Source organism: Marmota flaviventris, chromosome 10 (assembly GCF_047511675.1).
Source record: "Marmota flaviventris isolate mMarFla1 chromosome 10, mMarFla1.hap1, whole genome shotgun sequence".
Classification (NCBI taxonomy): domain Eukaryota; kingdom Metazoa; phylum Chordata; class Mammalia; order Rodentia; family Sciuridae; genus Marmota; species Marmota flaviventris.
Window position 1 is genome coordinate 23,949,845 of NC_092507.1, and position 21,788 is coordinate 23,971,632.

Below are 21,788 nucleotides of genomic sequence, written 5' to 3' on the forward strand. Positions count from 1 at the left end.
GGGCATGCCCCCGCCCCAGGACCTACTTCCTCCAATTAGGCCCCACCTCCTAGGGTTTTTTTTTTTTTTTAACCACTTCCCAACAGCCCACAATCCATCAAGTGGATTAACTAATTATGGTAGTTAGATCCAATCACCTTCCAAAGGTCCCACTTCTGAACACTTTGCCTTGGGGACCAAGCCTTCAACACACCAGCATTTGGGGGACATTTCAGATCCAAGCCATAACACCCTGCTGTAAGATATGGTAAGATTTTTTTTTAAATGACCTTTAATGTGTGAACTTAATTTTGTGTTCAGTTACTGAGGCCAGATGGTTCACAGCTTGGTTTAGATTTATGATGCGGAAAGTTAGAAATCCTGACTCTGATTCCTATACCCGGAACAATTGTCTCTGTTCATTTTTGTTAAATTTTAAAGTAGCAGAATCATTAGGAGCAAAACAGAATGTGAAGCTTAATATGGAAAAGATTTTCTTCCATGATATCTCAGGTTGTGACATTCCTGGTCGACTGTCTGGAGTTTGTGTGTGATACACGATATGACCAGTCACTGGGTATAACTGGATTGCTGAATTTTTTCACTTTTAAAGGAAATACTTCCTTTGGATCATCGGATCATAAACAGGTTGTCATTTAAATTTATATCATATTTGATGGTCAGTATTTATAATTGTAATGAATTTGAGGTTTCACTCATGGAGTTGGTGATTTTTTTTTTCCTTTCTGCAGGACTGGGGATGGAACCCAGTGCCTCACACATGCTAGGCCAGTTCTCTGCCACTGAACCACATCCCCAGCCCACAGTGATATTTTTATAATAAGTAAATTCATAGTTGGGTCCCAAACAGATTATTAGTAATTTCGTTTATATTCCGACATCATTCTGGCACATTCAGTTTAAGTTCACAAAGGGATATTTTTGTCCACAATAGATACCTTGCATGGATGGGAACAGGATTCTTATAATGGAATTCAAAATTGGTGTTCTTAGGAAGCTGTTTCTCTTGAGAGATGGGGGTCCCCCTTGTCAAGTGTTGGGAAAGAGTGTAAATAAGGCCTGTAACTATAATATTTAAGAAATGACACTGCACATCATAGGTTCTGATCATTTGGCAAAAGGATGTAAATATTTTGGTGGCCACTAGTCTCTGCAGATTCTTTAAGGAAACTGCTGACCTAGCTATCTACAGAATGTTGTGGAATTGAGTGTTCTGGTGATTCAGAGTACTGTGATGGGTTTTTTTGTTGTTAATTGATGTTGCAACAAACCCCACTTCGAGGAAGGCAATGGGTGGGGCTACGTGCACCAATTCTGAGAGTAGTGGCAAGACTGCAGTGGCCTTTGGTCCACGGATTCATACTTTCATTAGCTTCCCTAGGTTTGCTTGTGTGTCCCTTGTGCATTGAGAATAGAATTATCTACGTGAAGTCTAGCATAAGGGGCTAGGGAGGGGCAGAGGGTTGGGTGGGTAAGAAGTCCCTGTCACACTGTTTTGAGCATTGCTGCTGTACTTCCTGTTGTCATTGGTCTGCGTGGCTTGCCTTGTGCTTTCATGCGATTGCTCACATGATCTTCTAACCCAAAAAAAGGGGCCCTTTATTTGGTTGCTTATAATGAACAGTATTTTGTTGACTTTTGCTCCTTTATATGTCTTTCTACCCTGTATTACTCTGTTTCTCAGACCTTTCATTGTAGTGCTGGAAATTTGAATTGTTTTCTTCTAAAGATGCTTCTGTAGAGAAAAATGAAACTTTTGGTGGGGGTGGGTGGATAGGAGTAGTTTGGTTGATTTCTAAAATGTCTCTATTTTAAAAGGTGACAGTAACTCACATCATGATTAGATGACATAGAATCATTACTACTGAAAGAAGACATCCATTTTGACCCTCCAGGGAGATAATTTTGCTACTACCAATTCTTCATTAACAGCTGTGGTTTTAGGGAAGTACTCTTTATACCCATCATTCAATTTTTTTGACCTTTGTCAGAAAAGTAAAGTCAGTGAAAGTTATGGTGGGGATTGTGTGCTTTGAGGAAGAAGGTTTAGAAGTGACAAGCTTGGGGATTTTTAGGGGAAGTATCCATTTGAGATACATGTCTTGGTGACTTGATATGGAGATGGATTATATCGTGCAGTCTGTGAAAGGTATGGTCAGGATTTTTGTTGGAAGCAGAAAACAACTACCGGATAGTTGCACATCTTTTACTATTGTCTGTAGCTCCTATGGAACATCTACTCTACCAGGAAGCCAAGCAAACAGTACTGCAGTGCCTTCTAGGGGCCTACTGAGGCTCAGCTGAATGTTTAGAAACATTCAGACTCATAAGCTGCCACCCTTGGCATCAGTGTCACGTAGAAGGCTATAGAGTGGGAAGTACAGCTTGGCAGCAGGGCAGACCAGCTGTTGTCGTTCTATGGGAGTCCCTGCAGCTGTCCATGTAGCATAGCTCATGTTCAGGGAGACAGATCAGGTATTAATGTGGAGGCTGCCCTAGCTTAGAAGCTTCTTGTCCCATGGGAGCAATTATCTCTTAGAACAACATAGATGTCTTAGACATAGCCTCCTGGGTCTCCAAGCTTGTTCTAAGAGTCACCAGTTGGGGAAACCCAAAGCTGTGGCTTCTCCTCAGGCATTTCTAGTCTCCCAGCCCAGATGCAATTTACCACGTAGGGGTCATTCTCCTATATGTAATGTTGCCTGGAAACATAGTTGATAGATGACTCTATTATGTTGCCAGGCGAACAGAGCTAGAAAATTTAACCAAAGGTCAAAATCTCAGCAAAAGGGGAATAGATTTTGTTAATCCTTACCTAACAGTATGTGAAGCAACTGCACAAAGATATTCCACCTAATCTTTTTTTTTTTTTTTAAATATAACAGGTCCCAGTGTTCCAAACATCCAGTTTGTTAATTAATTAATTAATTTTATATGGTGCTGAGGATCCAACCCAGGGCCCCACACGTGCTAGGTGAGCACTCTATTGCTGAGTCACAACCCCAGTCCTCCAAGTAATTCTTTTTTGCAGGGGGTGGGGGGGGGGGGACTGGGAATTGAACCCAGGGCACTTGACTGAGCCACATCTGAGTCATACCTCAGCCCTATTTTGCATTTTATTTAGAGACAGGGTCTCACTGAGTTGTTTAGGGCCTTGCTGATGCTGAGGCTGACTTTGAATTTGCAATCCTCCTGCCTCAGCCTCCGGAGCTGCTGGGATTATAGGCATGCACCACCACACCCAGCTCCTCCACCTAATTCTTATAAAATAGAGCCAGAGGAGTTTCCTGTGAGAAGGCAGCCAACATTTTTCTTCATTTGAATAATATTCATTCTTTGTGCTTAGCCGTTTATGATTAATATACTGTTTATAAATTTTACTGAGGTAGGTGGAAGAGTTGGCTAAACAGTCAAAATGGCCCCATCAAAATGTCATATATCCCTTGGTGCTATTTGTAGTTGGCAAGTACAGTATGTCATACTATAGGGACATTATTTAATGGAAATTTCTGAGGGTTACATCAGTCATACTTTGAGGGGAATCCAAGCCCTGCCAGGAACCAGCAAGCACTGGGCTCCAGGTCACGGTCCCCCTCACTGCTGCATCATATATTGCTACTCTTGGCTCCTTCAATTGCTCCTGGCACATCAATAAGTGAGGACAGCTGTTTATTTATTCAACAGTTATCCACAATTATTTATAGAGTCCTAACAGTGGGCCATTCACTATGGTGTCTTTAATGAGCCTGCCCAATCCCTGCCTGGAAGGAACTTGCAGCGTGCCATCAGGAGCCCAGCAGGTAAGCAGTTACAATGTAGTGTGGGGCGTGACACCTAGAACTCCTAGCCCAGTCTCACAGCCTTGGAGACGGCTTTCTTATCTAAGCTGCTGCTGTTGTGATCATCCCATTCCATAAACTTCTATGTATAAGCAATTTAAACAGTTTCTGAAATACCCTGCCTTTTCTAAACTTGGTGGCTTTGGACATTAACAGTGTTTAAATAACCTGTTTTATTCAGATGTATGAAAATTGTATACACATTTCAGAGTATCTCTAGTCTTTAGAAAATATGCGCCAGATGCTATTGCTTTCTTATTTCAAAAAAACTATCTATAGTGTGTGTATATATATTATTTGTCAATTAAAAATAAAATTAAAACAACAAATAACTTTCCATTATATTGATCTAGTGTAATAAAACAAAAACATTATTGCTGTGACACGTGGAGAGAGCCCGGTGGATTGAGTCTTGGTTGGCTGTGAACTAGCTGATACTGCAGAACTTAGGATAGATGTAGGACAGGACCATTCAGTCACAGGGTCTGAGAGCTGGAAGGGACCCTAGAGATGGTCTCCTGCAACTCCATTTTACTCTGGAGATGAAATGACTAGTTTCTAGTCCCTACACACCTGGTGAAGATCAGAAACCAGGACCTGACAGGCCAAAGCCAATAGCAGGCATGTCTGGACAGACAAGAGAGAACATCCACAGACAGCACTTTTTCTTTGGTTACCTATTAGACAAAAATGCTGTTTGGGCCTGATATGATCAAATATGCCTTGTGTGATCAGGGCCTGCATTCTTGTGATGCTTAGACAGGGAGGGGGGAGTCTTAAATAGAACATAGGATAGTTAATCTAATCTTTTTGTTCTATAATACCCACGAGTATCTACAACAACATAACCAGAATTGAACATACAAATGATGCAAATGGAAATTTCCATTGTCCGGTTATTTTTTAACATATATCATTTGATTTTTTTTTTAGAGAGAGAATTTTTTAATACTTATTTTTTAGTTTTTGGCGGACACAACATCTTTGTATGTGGTGCTGAGGATTGAACCCGGGCCGCACACATGCCAGGCAAACGCGCTACCTCTTGAGCCACATCCCCAGTCCTATCATTTGATTTTAATGTATTTGCTTTATTTGTAAAAACTTCCAAAAGTAAAAACTATCCAGCATTTTCTTGAAATTACTTTTCCCAACATCTCTATATTTTATTTTATTCTAGTACTGAAGATTGAACCAGGGGTGCTTTACCAATGAACTACATTTCCAGTCTTTTTTGCTTTAAAAAAAAAAAAAAAAATGGGAGGCACTGGGATTGTGGCTCAGTGGTAGAGTGCTCGCCGACTAGCAAATGTGAGGCCCTGGGTTCCATCCTCAGCACCACATAAAAATAAATAAATAAAATAAAGGTATTGTGTCCAATTACAACTAAAAAATAAATATATAAAAAAAAGATTTTTGGTATACCAGGGATTGAACTCAAGGATACTCAACCACTGAGCCACATCCCCAGCCTTATTTTGTATTTTATTTAGAAACAGGGTCTCACTGAGTTGCTTAGTGCCTCACATTTGCTGAGGCTGGCTTTGGACTAGCAATCCTTTTGCCTCAATCTCCTGAGATGCTGCGATTACAGGCTATGTTTATAACTGATTTTTGAAACATAATTTGTGCATGATTTTGGGAATTCGACAAGGAACAATCTTATTTGAAACAAAACCACAAATCTTTAGTTCAGCAGCCCATATATTATTTTTGGTATTGAGTGACAACATATTTTAAGTATATCTTGACTCAATGAATTTTAATAAATCTGCAAAAACTCATTTTCGTTAAAGATCTGCAATGATATACAACAGTTATCAGCAAGACAGATTAGCCACTTAACCAATCTAAAAAATACCTAGAAGTAGTGCTGCTGGCTATTAATGAAATATTTATCAAGTTTGAGATTAAAATTAATTTAGGGTCATCAAAGATTCGAATCATTTCTAATTTGGGTAAATCAACCTGGGGATAAACAGGAAATAGTCTTGAGCTAAATTTTCATCTTGATTTGTATAAGACCAGATTGAGACAAGTTCAGAATGGAACAGTGTCAGCCAGATTCAAGAAAAAGTCTTTTGTTCCTTTATTACTCATGTTGCCCTCAAAAACAAACAAATTTTCTGACCTTCCAGAATTTGAAACTGACCTGAGTTAGATAATTGCAAATTTGGGGAGGGTCAAAATACATATACCAGTTTCTGCAGAGTGAATAAAAATAGGGAATTAAGGTTTGATCTTTTCACATGAATGAGTTGTTAATGCTTTCTAATTTAACTTTTTCTCAGGTCAATTACTTTACATGAAATCTTAAAGAGGAATTTTATGGACAAGATTTTAGTGAAGGGGGAAAAAAACTCACAAAATAAAGAGAACTGTTAAAATAGAGCTCAAATATTACCTCCCACCTCTGTTCCACTGTGTTAGGACCAACCAACTCTCTTTGTACAAGTTTCTGGGCAGAATATCCTAACCAGCACATTTTAGATTCTGTGAAGGAAGATGACCACTGCTTGAGGAATAATAGATAATGTGGGACACAACATAAGAAAGGTAAGACAGATAACACAAAAGTCACGGTAGGTGCAACCATTCTATTCTGAGTTCTGCAGCTGGTTTCCAACAGCTCTTAAAAAGAAAACAGAGATGGAGCTGATCTGCCAAGTTTCCAAATGGATCAGTTCACCTTATAAAGGCACCTGTCATAACTGCTATTAAAACAAGAGGAGATGGGCTGGGAGTGTGGCTCAGTGACAGAGCGCTTGCCTAGTATTTGTGAGGCACTCGGTTTGATCCTCAGCACCACATAAAAACAGAATAAACGTATTGTGTGTATCTACAACTAAAAAAAAAAAAAATTAAAAAAAGAGAGAGAAGCCAAGATTATTGGCAATAATACCAATACTTTTTTTTAATTTTTAAATATTTATTTTTTAGTTTTTGGCGGACACAACATCTTTGTTTGTATGTGGTGCTGAGGATCGAACCCAGCGCCCGGCGCATGCCAGGCAAGTGCGCTACCACTTGAGCCACATCCCCAGCCCCCCAATACTTTTTTTAAGAAGTAGAAAATATTATGCTTTTTAGAACTGAATTGGTCTTCATATTCAAGTAGTTACGTACCAGGTCTGTTTATATAGTCCAGTGCTGACAAGGTTGTGGGTTGTTTTGCTGTATGTATGTGTATATATATGTATGTATGTATATATACACACACACATATTAAAATTGAGAAAGAATAAAGTAATAAATTAGTGTATATAATATAAATTTAAATTAAACTCCATTTTTAATAGAAACATGCTTTTTAAAAAAAAAAAAAAAACATGCTTTTTTTTTTTTTTTGGTACCTGGGACTGAACTCAGGATCACTCACCACTGGGCCACATCCTCAGTCCTTTTTTTGTATTTTATTTAGAAACAGGGTTTCACTGAGTTGTTCAGCACCTCGCTGTTGCTGAGGCTGGCTTTGAACTCAGGATACTCCTGACTCAGCCTCCCAAGCCACTGGGATTACAGGCATGCACCACCACACCCAGCCTTTAAAACATCCGTGTACTTGTTTTAAAAATTATTACTGCTTAAACAACAGGTTCAAATATTTCTCTTTTGAAGATGGAAAGTTGGTTCAGTTTCAGCAATGTAATTGATATAATTTTACATTTTTTAAAACGTTGAGACTGAGTTTATTTGAGATTATCTGGGCTTTCTGCCTGCTCTTGAGAAAAACATTTATAGCCTGTATATTTTTTTAAAAAAAGATTCTCCATAACAATATAAAACTCTTAACACTAAATACACTTTCCATCTGTTTAAAGACTCATTAACTTCATTTAGTAATAGAAAAAAAAAGTTACTAACTAGAACAGGGATTAGACTAAATTATACTTAATACCTGTTTTTGGTTTTTTTTGTAAATAAAGTTTTATTGGAAAACAGGCACATCATCTGTGCCAGCTTTCACATTGCAATGACAAAGTTCTGTGACTGTGACAGATATCTATTATACACAAAGCCTGAAATATTTACTAAAATGTTACTTAAAAAGAGTTTGCCCACCTGTGATCCAGAATGTTGGTAAGGACAGGGGATCTGTTACTCCTCTAGGAACTCGCAGGTAAAGTAGTTTTCTATTTTGGACCAATCTGTGAGCTTCACTAGGATTTAAGCATGCCTGGTATGTAGGTTTGAGGGTCAGTGGAGGGTACTGCTGATCTGTATGAAATTTGGTGGGGGGGAGTTGCTGGGAATATCTGGCTGGGAGAAGGATGGTCACTTGATTTTGTTCCAAGGAAGCGTACCTGAGCCTTCAATGTGAGAGCTACAGGAAGAGAATGAAAGAACATGACCTATATAATCAAACTCCACAGCTTTGAACACCTGATGGTTCAAAATGGTAGGAGGTTAGGGGCGCTCTGCTGCACTTCCCAACACTACATGTTCTGTGTGCCTTCTCAGTGCTCCTGTGGCTCACAGGCAGTGGCAGGGAGGGCGAGTCAGCTGGATGAGCTCTAATACTGGAGACACCTAGGCTCTCAGCTTTCCCAGACACCTCCATCTCAGCAGCAGACATCCTGAGGGACTCCAGAGCACCTCTCTTGGTGGGGGCACTTTCAGCTGTCAGGAACAGACACTCAAAAGTAAGCTGAAGGCAATGGATCTCCAAGTGTGGTCTCAGAATCAACAGCATCAGTGTCACTTGGGGGATGCCGAGGCAAACTAAAGTTTGAAAGCAATTAAAAAAAAAGAGAGAGAGAGAAAAGTTGGACACAATACCTTTACTATATTTATTTATATATGGTGCTGAGGATTGAACCCAGTGCCTCACATGCTAGGCAAGCGCTCTACCTCTGAGCTATAACCCCAGCCCCTTGAGAGGAGTTTTACGAGGATTCATTTTAAATTAAAATGCATAACTAGGGTTGGGGTTGTGGCTCAGCAGTAGAGCTCTCGCCTAGTGCTCACCTAGCACATGTGAGGCCCTGGGTTCCATCCTCAGCACCACATAAAAATAAATAAACAAAATAAAGGTATTGTGTCCAACCACAACAAATAAAAAATATTTTTTAAAAAATACATAACTTGGGCTGGGGCTGGGCGTCAGCGGTAGTGCATTGCCTACCATGTGTGAGGCACTAGGTTCGATTCTCAGCATCCCATAAAAATACATAAAGGCCTATCAACAACTAAAAAAAAATGCATAACTTGATGAATTTCTCAGGAAATCCCAGATCATCTGAAATTAAAAAGGAAGGACTAAGGCTGCTCCTGGTGGGTCATATTCTTTGTCCAGTTTCCTTGTCTGCTTTTCATGCGGCTCTTAGACTGGCTTGGTTCTGCCCATTCACCAGCTCCAAAAGATTGCCCCAGCCCTGATGTGACCACTGCCCAGTCCTTCAGTTAAAATCTTCCAGAGGAGGGGCTGGGGCTGGGGCTCAGTGACAGAGTGCTTGCTTAGCATGTGTGAGGCACTGGGTTCAATCCACAGCACCACATAAAAATAAACAAATAAAATAAAGGTATGCTGTAAATCTACAACTACAAAAAATAAAAAAATAAATCTTCCAAAGGAAAACAGCTTAATCTCTGCCTAAAAAAATAAGAGGTTCCCTCAGATCACACAGCACACTTGGGTCGGGCAGCTGGGGGCTCTAAATGGGGATCAGGGCATTCTTAGAAATTGGAGCTGAGTAGAGAAGTTGGTGGATATGTCCCCTGAGCAGGAGCCTGGAGGAGACAAGAATGTTGACCTCTATGTTGCCTAGATCAAGAAAATTATGGCAAGCAGCGTGTTTTGGGGGGCCGCAGCAGATATTTATTTTAGAGCTCAAAGACTGTTTTTTGTCTGTTTGGGTACCAGGGATTGAATTCAGGGCCATTGCTTAGTGCCTAGCTATATTGCTGAGGCTGGCTTTGAACTCCTGATTCTCCTACCTCTACCTCCTGAGCTGCTGGGATGGAATTCCAGGCATGTGCCACTGGCTGGGCTTCAAAGACTGGGTTCTTTTTCCCTCTAGGCATGACCCAAGCATCAATTGAGCAGTGCAGTGAAGGAGAATTTTTATTCTTGGCCAGGAATAGGAGAAATGGAAGGTAAACTCATAGATCAATGTCTCACTCCTTGAGGGTCAGAAGGTTAGAAATACAAGGTAAAAGAAATGAGCAGGGAGGGATAGGATAATAAAGGGGAGGAATATTCATGTCTTTTATTTTAATGAAGTTAGAGGTGGTCTGGAGGTTACCTGGCAGCAATCTTAGACACACTAGTTCCAATTTGTCCACCTGAAAAGGAACTTCTGGCCTTGAGGCATCTTGTCCTCAAAGACAAGAAAGATTAGGGCAGGGTAAAATTTCAGTAAGGTCACCCAGACTGTACAAGACCAAGGCAGGGTAACAGGATACTGCAAACAATCCAAAGTAGTTTTATTCACAAGAGCTAAAAAGTGAAACAACCCAATGTCCATCAACTGATGGATGGATAAACCCAATGTCATGTATGCATACAGTGAAATATTATTCAGTCAACAAAAGAATGAAATACTGATACAACAGTACATCACAGATGAACTAAGTTTCATGTGAAAGAAAGTGCTTTCAAAGGGCCATATATTCTTTATTTCCATTTATATGAAATATCCAGAATAGGCAAGTTCATAGAAACAAGAAGCAGAGTGGTAGCCAGGCGCAGTGGGAAGTTAAGGCAGGAGGATGGTGAGTTCAAAGCCAGCCTCAGCAACTTCGAGGCACTAAGCAGCTCAGTGAGACCCTGTCTCTAAATAAAATACAAAATAGGGCTGGGGATGTGGCTCAGTGGTTGTGTACCCCTGAGTTCAATCCCCAGTACCCCCACACACACACAAAAAAAGCAGAGTGGTGACTACTAGGAGCTAGGGGAGAAGAGAAAAATAGATAAAATGGAAGAAATATAAAAAAAAACGATAGGTAGAAAGAGACAAAAGAAAAGGAGACTGTAACTTGAAAATGAAAATCTTGTGAAAGTTTCTCATATCTTCCCTCCCCAAGTCAATTCCCTTTCCCAGGCCTGTCTACCACAAATTTCTGGGAAGTCTATAAATCTTCATTCATAATCTTAAAGTCACTAAAACTTCATTTGCTTATGAAAATTTGTTCTATGCACTGTTAATTAACCCCCTAATTCATGTGTTTTTCGAGTAGATTAAGCAAAGGAGGTATGAAACATGTTATATAAAGCACTTTCCTAATTTTACCTATTGCTCATATTACCGAGAAGTCAACCTAAGGAGCCTGAGAACTGTCAAACCACAAACCATCTTGTCTTGGCCAGACTGACGTCATCCTCACATGCCCGCCCCTCACCAAATTCCCCTTCAAAAAACAGCCTGAAAACTCCGAAAACATATCTCACTCTGGACGTGGCATGCTCCTTACTTCTCGTGAATGCACATTCCTCAATTTCCTAAATAAATCTGTACCTCAATATCTGACACGTGCTAAAATTATTTTCCTATACCTCTGTCAAGGACCCCATTCTCCTGAGCTGAGATCCCCTCTATAGAACCCCCTAGAGAGGTGACCTCCTGACCCCCTCCTGCGACAGAATGACTGCTAGTGGGTAACAGTTTCCCTTTGAGTGTTGAAAAGTTCTGGAACTAGATAGTGTTGGTGGTTGCTCAAGACTATGAATGTATTTAATGCCAATGAATACTTCAAAATAATAAAATTTTAGGGAATACATATTTCACCACACTAAGGGGGGAAAAGTCTTGCGGCGCACAGAGGCACACACGAATGTAATCCCAACTACTCGGGAATCTGAGGCAGAAGGATGGCAAATTGTAACCAGCCTGGGCGATTGAACAAGAGCCTGTCTCAAAATAAAAAATAAAAAGGCCTGGCAAGGTAGCTCAGTGGCAAAACGCCCCTGGGTTCTCCAGTACCACAGGAGCGCGGTGATCCAGCTCTTGGTGCCGGGACTCCCGCAGGACCCCAGGAGGGTGGCAGGTATATATCAGTAGCTGTCGTGACGCGCGGCTCACAGGCGTCGCCGGCTCGAGAGCCGCGGGAGGCGAAGAAGACAGCGGGCGCCATTTGCAGCTGAGGGCGCACCGTGGCGATGGCGCGCTGGCTCCGAGGGCTGGGGACGGTCACAAAGGAGGCGCGGGCGGCGGCGGGCACCGGTTCCGGGAGGCCCTGCCCACGCCCGCGAGGAGCTGTGGAACCACGGCCCAGCCTGGCCCTGGGAAAGGCGGGAAGGCACGTGGAGCCTCAGGGCTGCAGCGGCGCCAGCTTCGGGGAACCGTGCACGGCGCGGGGCGTGTCTGGAGCCGTCGGGCGCCGAGCACTCGGAGGGTCGGCGGCTGCCGGGCTCGGGCTGCAATCGGGGCGCCGGGCGTCAGCTAGTTTGTAGCATCTCCTTCCGTTAGTCGCGTTGGTCTCGGGTAGATTGGGTTCTGCAACTCAGACCGCATTATCGCAGAAATGATGCTGCGGGCTTCGCAACGCACCGTGTCAGGTGGCGCTCAATTTCAGCCTGTCATTTCAACTCATTGCTGATGGCTCGCTTTTATCCCTGATGAAGATGACGTCTGAGCCGGGAGCGGTGGCGCACGCCTGGAATCCTAGCAACTCCGGAAGCTGAGGCAGGAGGATCGCAAGTTCAAATCCAGCCTCAGCCATTTAGCGAGGCCCAAAGCAACTTAGAGAGACCCTGATAAAAATAAAAAGGGCTGAGAATGTGACTCAGTGGTCAAGCGCCCCCTGGTTCAATCCCTGGTACCAAAAAAAAAAAAGTCTGCCAGCCTTCTAGACTGTAAAATAACACCTTTCCCCTTGGCAATTAAAAAGTATTTTGTACATAAATTTTGTTCTTCATCAAATTTTAAAAATTGTATTCATTTATTTATTTTTTATATCATGTGGACTCGTGGTTTTATTCATTGGCTTGTAATCCATTGCTGCCATTTATTTTAATGCTTGAATTGTCACAGGTCTGGCCCACAAAAGCCCGTTCAAGCCAACTTTTGTGTCCATTTCACATGTCCCTATGGTTTTCCGAATACTTCCTTCCTTCCTGATACACAGTGTCTCAAGGATCATCTTTTATTTTTTCCTGTCCAGCCCTGGAATCAGTTACTTCTCCAAGGAGCCCTGGTTCTATTTAATAGAAAGTGGTTAATTTAGAAACCAAGATCTGGATACTAGGAGTGCTTGTTGCTTTTGACCTGTGGCTGCTTTCAGGCCCTCTCAGTAGACACTTTTCATTTGTAGGTAGGTAGATAGATAGAAATGATAAATAGAGTCTTAACCAAAAGCTCCGTCCCTGTCCCCAATGCCAATTAATGTCAATTTAATAATGAAGACATGGTTTTGAGAAAAAGGAAAAAGAAGTTTTAATGCTTTGCTAGCAAAAGAGAAACACAAGGGATTTCTGTCCCAAAGGCTGTGCCTCTCCCCACCAGGAGGAACAGGGAGATTTTAAAGGAGCTCTTCAAGGGCTACATTCCAGGTGTGCCCTGACAGGGAGCCCAGGGTGTTTTGAGATTCACTTGTTAATTGAATTGTCACTTCCTAGATCCTCTGGCTGACATCTCCTTCCTGTGGAACATACAAAATTCAGGTTAATCTTGCACCCCGCCCTGCCTGTGGGAGGGGGGGAGTGGGGAAGGGGGTAGATTAGGTGGGAGAAGAGGGAGAAAAGGAAAAGGAAAGAATGTCCCTTTTATGTTTGTATGTATTTACTTATATTTGGGGGGGATTGGTACCAGGAACTGAACCCAAGGTCACTTAACCACTGAGCCACATTCCCTAACCCTATATATATTTTATTTAGAGACAGGGCCTTGCTAAATTGCTGAGGCTGGCTTTGAACTCCTCCTGCCTCAGCATTCCGAGCTGCTGGGATTACAAGTATGTGCCACTGGGCCCAGCAAAATATTCCTTTTTTGGGAGCCATTTTGTGGCTCAGTGGTAGAGCGCTTGCCTAGCACATGTGAGGCACTGGGTTCAATCCCCAAAACCACATTAAAAAAGCTAAACTAAATGAAGGTATTGTGTCCATCTACAACTAAAAATAAAAAATAAAATAAACCTCAGGCCAGGCCAGGTGGAGCACGCCTGTAATCCCAGCAGCTTGGGAGGCTGTGGCAGGAAGATCGTGAGTTCAAAGCCAGCCTCAGCAAAAGCAAGGCACTAAGCACTCAGTTGTTGGGGACCTCAGATCAAGTCAAGATGGCACCTGGCACTTTGCCAGGAGGAGTGGTTTGTGAAGCAACACCACCATGCCATTAAGTTGGTGGAGATTCCTTATTGGCTGATTGCCATAACTGGATGATGCTAATTGAGTCTAGCTGTGTATAATCAGTTAGGTCTATATACCTCTACTGTTTTGCAATAAGGCGGCTCCTGCTACCTTGGGTTCCACTACCTTGAGTTCTCACTCAGTTCCCACTAAATTTTCCCTACAATAAAGCAGTTCCCGCTTCAACCTTCAAGTTGCTTGTCACCTCCCGGTTATTTGCCCAGCCGGACTGCGGCACTCAGTGAGACCCTGTCTCTAAATAAAATACAAAATAGGGCTGGGGATGTGGCTCAGTGGTAGAGTTCAATCCTCAGTACCCCTCCTCCCCCAAAAAAAGTAATAATAAAAGGCCTGGAGAATGAAGGGATAATTAAGACTAAAAGTAGTGAAAAACCAGCCTCTACCTCAGAGCAAAGCCTGTCCAAGGAAGGGACATGACCTTTGTCCTTGAAAAAAACCACAGAGCACTCCTAGGCACATTCCTACCCTGTTAAGTGGTTTATCTACAAATAACAGGAGAGATCTGCTGCGCCAGGTATCCCTGACTCAGGCTAGGTGGGGACCCATACCAACCCCCAGCAGCCCCAATCAGCATGAGACAGGGAAATACCTGGGATGCCAGATGACCCTCCCAGTAGTTTATGGTGTTGGGAAACCATGTAGTTCAGCACGAATACCCCCCTTGGCTTAAACCAATCAGTTCAAATGAATCCCCCTCTGGTACTAACCAATCACCCTTACCCAACTTGTTCCCGCCAGTGTATGTGCTAATCATGTTTTAGAGTTGTTATTTGATTTTCCCGCGGTGTGTGATGATTTGCTAATAGATACTATGATGTATATGGGGGTCCCTGCCTTCCCCAAAGAATGTATAAAACTGCTGCAAACCCTGGGCTCGGGGCCTCTCAGTGTCACCAGTTGCTGTGTGCACGAGGAGGACCGAGCTAGCTCGAAATAAACACCTCTTTGCTACTTACATTGATCTCAGTCTCTGGTGGTCTTTTGGGGGACCCGAATTCGAGCATAACAGTAGTTAATAGAACTAAATATTAAATATAGATGCTCTGACTTTTGATGGAGTTGTGTCCTGATTAAACCCACAGTAAATCAAAAACATAAGCACTTAATGCCCCTAACCCACAGAACAACATAGTTTAGCCGGGCTTACCTTAAATGTGCTCAGAACACTTACATTAGCCTACAGTTGGGCAAAATCATCTAACACCAAGCCTGTGACAAATTCTTGAATATCTCATGTGATTTATTAAGTACTACACTGAAAGTAAAAACCAGAATGGCTGTATAGGTGCACCTTTCACTAAAGTTGAAAAAGCATTCAGTGGAATCATCGTAAGTGACAGACCATCTGTAAAGTTTTGAGCTCTCTGATAGACAAAAGTATAAGCAAAAAGATTGCTAACTCTTCTGGGTGTGGTGGTCCACACCTGTAGTCCCAGCTACTGGAGAAACTAAGGCAGGAGAATCACTTGAACCTAGGAATTTGAGGTCAACCTGGGCAATACAGTGAAACTCCGTTTCAAGAAAGAAACGAAAAACAAAAAACGATGGCTAAATGTAAAAACTCACTGCAAAATCATAGGAAACATGTCTGTCAGGAAGGAATTTTTTTTTTTTCTGGCACTAAACTCTGAAAGTAATCTTTTTTTTATTTGCAGTGCTGAGGATGTGACTTTTAGATAATCTACTTTGATTGAGGAAGAGAATTTGTAAAATCTAGAGGAAAGAATGGTTCCCACATTCTTTTGACCCTTTGAACCATCATATCAATCAGGATTTGGGCAAGGGCTTGTCATCAGCCAATTAATTAAAAAACAACTTCTGGTGAATATCTGGATTGTAGGAATTCTGTGATGTTGATTGACAGCAGACCCTTACATGCTTTAAAACACAAAAGATGGCAATGTCTATGACATCTCAACATGAAATGGAATGACATACTGAAGGCAGGACTAAAGCTATCTTTAAAAAAAAAATAATCTTAGCCGGGTGCGGTGGTGCATGCCTGTAATCCCAGAGGCTCAGGAGGCTGAGGCAGAAGGATCTTGAGTTCAAAGCCAGGCTCAGGGCTGGGGATATGGCTCCAAAAAAATACGCTCGCCTGGCATGCATGCGCCCCGGGTTTGATCCTCAGCACCACTACAAAGATGTTGTGTCCGCCGAAAACTAAAAAATAAATGTTAAAAAAAAATTCTCTCTCACTCTCTCTTTAAAAACAACAACAACAAAAAATAGTTTTAAAAAATCTTGGAAACTCATTTAAAAAAAATACCTCAACTTAAAAAAACAAGTAAAAACTTTGGACTTCATTAAAAAAAATATGGATGGCAAATAAGCACACAAAAAATGTTCAGTAGAATTAATCAATAGCTCAGTCAGTAGAGTGCTTCCCTTGCATGCATATGTTTCTGGGTTCAATCCCTAGTACCACACACACACACACACAAAGAATCAATCAATAGGGAAATGCAAATTGAAACCATGGAGTAAACTACCACACACCTGTTAGAAAAGCTAAAAAAGAAAGACTTAGAGACATTAAAAAAAAACAAAAAACAAAAAAAACTTAACCAGACAGTACCAAGCACAGCCAGGATTCAGAGCAATGGAATCTCACAGGTTGCTGGTAGGAATGCAAAATGGTATGGTTTCTTGGAAAACTTCTGGCACCTTCTTATAAATTTAAAAACATACTTAGCAGATGACCCAGACATTCCTGTTTGCTCAAGAGAAATGAAAACTTAAGTTCACACAAAAATCTATATATGAATGTTTACTGCAGCTTTTTGCATAAATTCTCCTAATTGGAAACAACTTAAATATTCTTTAACTGGTGAACGGACGAAGGAATAGTATAGCCATATGGCGGAATATTACACAGCAATAAAAAAGGAAAGAACTATAGTTATATGCAACAACATGGATGAATCTTCAATACATTATGTTCAGTGAGAGAAACCAAACTCAAAAGACTCTCTGCTAGTGCTTAAAATGGCAAATATTATGCTATATTTACTTGATCACAATAAAAACAAAGACTATGTATATATAGAACTCCATTTGTATATCATTCTGGGAAAAGCAAAACAGCAGAAGCAGAGAACAGACCAGTGCTTGCCAGTGGGGAGTATGAAGGTTGACTATGAAGGTTCAGCACAAGTGAGACTGATGGGGGGAAGGTAAGAGGATTCTTCTCTATTTTTTAAATTTTTATTTATTTATTTATTTATTTTTAATTTTTTGGTACTAGGGATTGAACCCATGGGTGCTAAACCTCTGAGTCACATCCCCAGCCCTTTTTAAAAATATTTTATTGAGAGACAGGGTCTCACTGAGTTGCTTAGGACATTCCTAAGTTGCTGAGCCTGGCTTTGAAGTCATGATCCTCCTGCCTCAGCCTCCCAAACTTCTGGGATTACAGGAATGCGCCACCACACCCAGCTGTTCTATATCTTGATTGTAGCACTGGTTACACAACTCTATGCCTTTGTCCTAATGTAGAGAATTGGTGTGTATGGTATATTTCTAGTGTCCCGTCCAGCAGGACACATCAACGTGGGCAGCGAACCTAGATGGGGAGGAATGAAGGGACAAGAGACACGAAAGGTGACAGCAAGACAAAAGTTCTGATCAAGCTGCAAACTTTTATTGTTCACACAGGGGTATTTATATGCTGGGGATGGGGAAGCTCTCTAATCAACAACTGCTGGATGTGGGTGGTAAAACTGCCAGGTGCAAGATGTCTGATGATCCTGATAACCGCAGGATGTTCCAGGGAGATAGGTAGCTGCAGGATGCCTCCCAGGCAGGATGTCTCCCAGGGGGCTGTCAGGCTAATCTTTGAAGGAGAATTTCCTTCTAGTCCCTGACATTCTAGGACACTCTTCATTTGCACTAGCCACATTTCAAGTGCTCAGTAGTCATATGCAGCTGGAAACTGCCCAACAGACACTACAGATATATCATGATCTGAGAAAAAAGTAAGGTGTGGCTGGGGCTGTTGCTCAGTGGTGGAGCACTTGCCTCACGCTGTGAGGCACTGGGTTCAATCCTCACGCCACATAAAAATAAATAAAGCTATTGTGTCCATCTACAACTAAAAAAAAAAGTTAAAAAAGAAAAAAATAATAAGGTGTTTCCAGCCTAGAGCAGCCACCATCAAGTCAACAGAATGTTTGCACCGAGTAGAACATACTCCTTAAAATGATCAGTCTAAAAGAATTTTCAATCATAATGAAAAGTTGTCAAGAATTCACTCAAGGGAGGCATCTTCTTGCCAATTGGCATCATCTTCAAAGGTGGCCTCTCCCCTTCCCTGTTCTTCTAGAACACTCCCTGAAAAGCCATTCCCTTTTATGTTGCCTCTGGCCTCACTTTCTTCTGCTCTCCTCTCTCTCCCTCCCTCCACATGCCCTGAACACCTCTTCACCCTGGTGAGAGCTTACTTCCCCTTTATGACCCAGTTGCAGTGGGCTTCCTTTCCCCAGATCCCCGCGCCCCTGAGGGCAGGAACCAAGGCTCCCTCACCGCACACTGATATTTCTTCTACTGTTTATTAAGTACCTCTGGGTGCGAGGAGAACCGGGGTGAGTGGGATACAGCCCTGTTTCTAATCATCTCGTGGTCTGCTAGGGCCCCCAGACTTACAGGCACTTTCACACCTATTGCTAAGTGCCAAAGCAGAGTGCTCTGTGGCACAACAGGGGAAGCAGACCTAGCTCTGGGGAAGTCAACTTCCTCTGCATAACCCCTGAGGTAGGCCCTTCTGCTTTCCTTTTTTAAAAAATCTGAAGAAGTGTACACTCGGTTACACCAGCCAAAGGTGGACAGTTTTATTGAGGGGTACTTAAGTGGAGGAAAGGGAGGTGTCTATCATCTATGAACACAAGAAGAGAGATCACTCTCACTAGAGATTTCTCTCCTAGTGATCACAGAAGTTCTAATATAGAACTATATTATATACTATAGTCCTGGGGGCTGTGTCCCCAGCAGTCTCGTCCCTTGGTGAAAACTCCCTGGTAGGATCCTCCATTGGAAACTCTTTTCTGTGCCACTCCAAAGAGACAATTCTCCCAAAGTAGCAGTACCAGGGAGCCAGGTCCCTGGGCAGCCTGTTCTGTCACTCCCCAGGGAAGCCTGAGTCACAAAAATGTACACAGAAATCAGTAGCTGCAAACCCCAAGAGCCAAGGATGTGGTACTTCCAATGTTCTTCTGAGTTTTTGGTTTTTGTTTTCTTTTAAATGAGGAGAAGCAAGGAGATGAGGCTGCAAAGCTAATTGTGCAGACTTTATTTCTATCTTCTAGTAAAAAAGGGTGTTTCTGAAGAGGGGAGAAAGTAATGTTTCTGGTGGTGAGCCAGAATACTGCTCCTTCAAGATCACACACCTTTAATCCCAGAGATTTGGGAGGATCACAAGTTGAAGGTCAACCTCCGCAATTTAGGAGACTCTCAGCAATTTAGCTAGACCCTGTCTCAAAAAAAAAAAAAAAGAAATAAAAAGGGCTGGTGATGTAGCTCAGTGGTAAAGCACCCGGGTTCAATCCCCAGTACCAAAAAAATAAAAGAAAATAATAAAGAACACGATCCTGCTCCTCAAAAACACTTCCTCAGGCTGGGCTATAGCATAGTGGAAAAGTGCATACTTAGTATGCCTGGGTTCCTGGGCACCCCAATCCAAAATCATCCCAGAAACCAAATCCAAAATTTTTTACTAATTACAATGATGTGGGTTTAAATACATCCTCTTTTTTTTTTAAGAGAGAGAGAGAGAAGAGAGAGATTTTTTTTTTAATATTTATTTTTCAGTTTTCAGTGGACACAACATCTTTATTTTATGTGGTGCTGAGGATCGAACCCTGAACCCCACACATGCCAGGCGACAACGTTACCGCTTGAGCCACATCCCCAGCCCCTCTTTTTTATTATTATTTATTTAGTTATTTATTTTGGGGGGTACTAGGGATTGAACTCAGGATACACAACCTCTGAGCCACATCCCCAGCCCTATTTTGTATTTTATTTAGAGACAGGGTCTCACTGAGTTGCTTAGCTCCTTGCTTTTTGCTGAGGCTGACTTTGAATGTGGCAATCCTCCTGTCTCAGCCTCCCCAGCCGCTGGGACTACAGGCGTGGACCACCATGCCTGGCTAAAATGCAAATAAATTTGCAGCAAAAGGCATTTGGGCGGGGAGGGGAGGGGGAGGGGGGGACTTGAAAAAGGCAGGAGGATGGAAGAACTAGAAAAACTTGCCAGTCTTATTTGAATTCTTATATCAGCTGAATAAATTGTAACTGATATCTAGACATTTTAATGACAAACAAATCGGCTTCCTGGAACAAAATTATTTTCCCTGTCACTGAATTCTTTTTTTTTTTTTTTTATTTTAATGTCTCTGAATTCTTTCATTCTACAATACTTACTCAGTGCCTACTATTCGCTCAATCCTCCTCTAGGTGTTGCACTTTTGAATCTTTTGCATCTAGTACATTTTACCTTAAAATATGGTATATAGAAGTTCATGGATTTTAAAAATACCCCACAGGTAACGCTTGCTTTTCCGCCACTGAATGGTGAGCTTCTATCCCACCTCTATGAGGATGAGTCTCATCTGAGAAAAAGAACTTACTGAAAATATTCCAGTCAACTTTGTAGCCCTAACATTTGGGATATAAGAGATGCTTAATAAATGTCTGTACAGCCCGATACAGCAGAACATGACTGTAATCCCAGCAATTTGGGAGGCTGAGGCAGGAGGATCACAAATTCAAGGTCAGCCTCAGCAACTTAGCAAGACCCTGTCTGGAAATTTTTTAAAAAAGGGTTAGGGAGCTCATGGTAGAGTGCCCCTGAGTTCAATCACCAGTATTACCTCCACTAAATAAAAAAATTGTATCATCCCTAAAGAAAAGGGGGACAGTGAAACACCATGTCCCTGAATGCCCACCACCCTGCCTTTCTATTTCCCAAAACCCAACTGAGTTAAGGGAAAATAATCAAAACTCTCAGCAGCAGCTTTGGGCTGGAAAGTCAGGACACATATGACCTTGAAGGACTCTGGCTCTTGTACACACTGGGAACTAGGGAAAGTGTAAGGGATGAGGCAAGTAAGTGTCATCTGTAGAAAGCTACTTCCTTGCATATACTCCGGAGAGTTGCTTCTTGCAATGATGGTCAGAGAAGCAAACTAATGCGATGGTGTCACTGCTTCTCCAGCCCAACATATAAAACCCTCGGCAGAACTGAGGGCACTGTGCAAAAGGATATGTGTCATTCTTGCAGCCAGCTGCCACTGGACAAAACACAGTGAGGAGGAGGAGCCTATGCTTTGCAAAACACCTAAAGGGATGGAGGTGCTGTCTGTCAGCCTGTCACCAGGGCACTCTTTTTTTTTTTTTTTTTTTTCCCTTGGTACCAGAGATTGAATTTAGGGCACTCAAGCACTGAACCACATCCCCAGTCCTTTTTATATTTTATTTAGAGCCAGGGTCTCATTGAGTTGCTTAGAGCCTTGCTAAATTGCTGAGGCTGACTTTGAACTCAATCATCCTGCCTCAGCCTCCCGAGCTGCTGGGATTACAGGCGTGCGGCCACCATGACCGGCAGGGGCACTCTTCTTGAAGCAAGACCCTGTCTAGAAATTTAAAAG

General features: G+C 42.1%; 1 protein-coding gene across 1 annotated transcript in view; it reads left to right on the top strand.

Moving 5' to 3' along the window:
* The first annotated feature begins 6 nt into the window (after positions 1-6).
* Positions 7-21,788, top strand: part of Zbtb8a (zinc finger and BTB domain containing 8A) — a 99,376-nt gene continuing 77,594 nt past the window's right edge. Inside the window, exon 1 of the mRNA XM_071617619.1 lies at positions 7-247. The gene's annotated coding sequence lies outside the window, so the exon portion shown is untranslated. The remainder of the gene's footprint in view (positions 248-21,788) is intronic.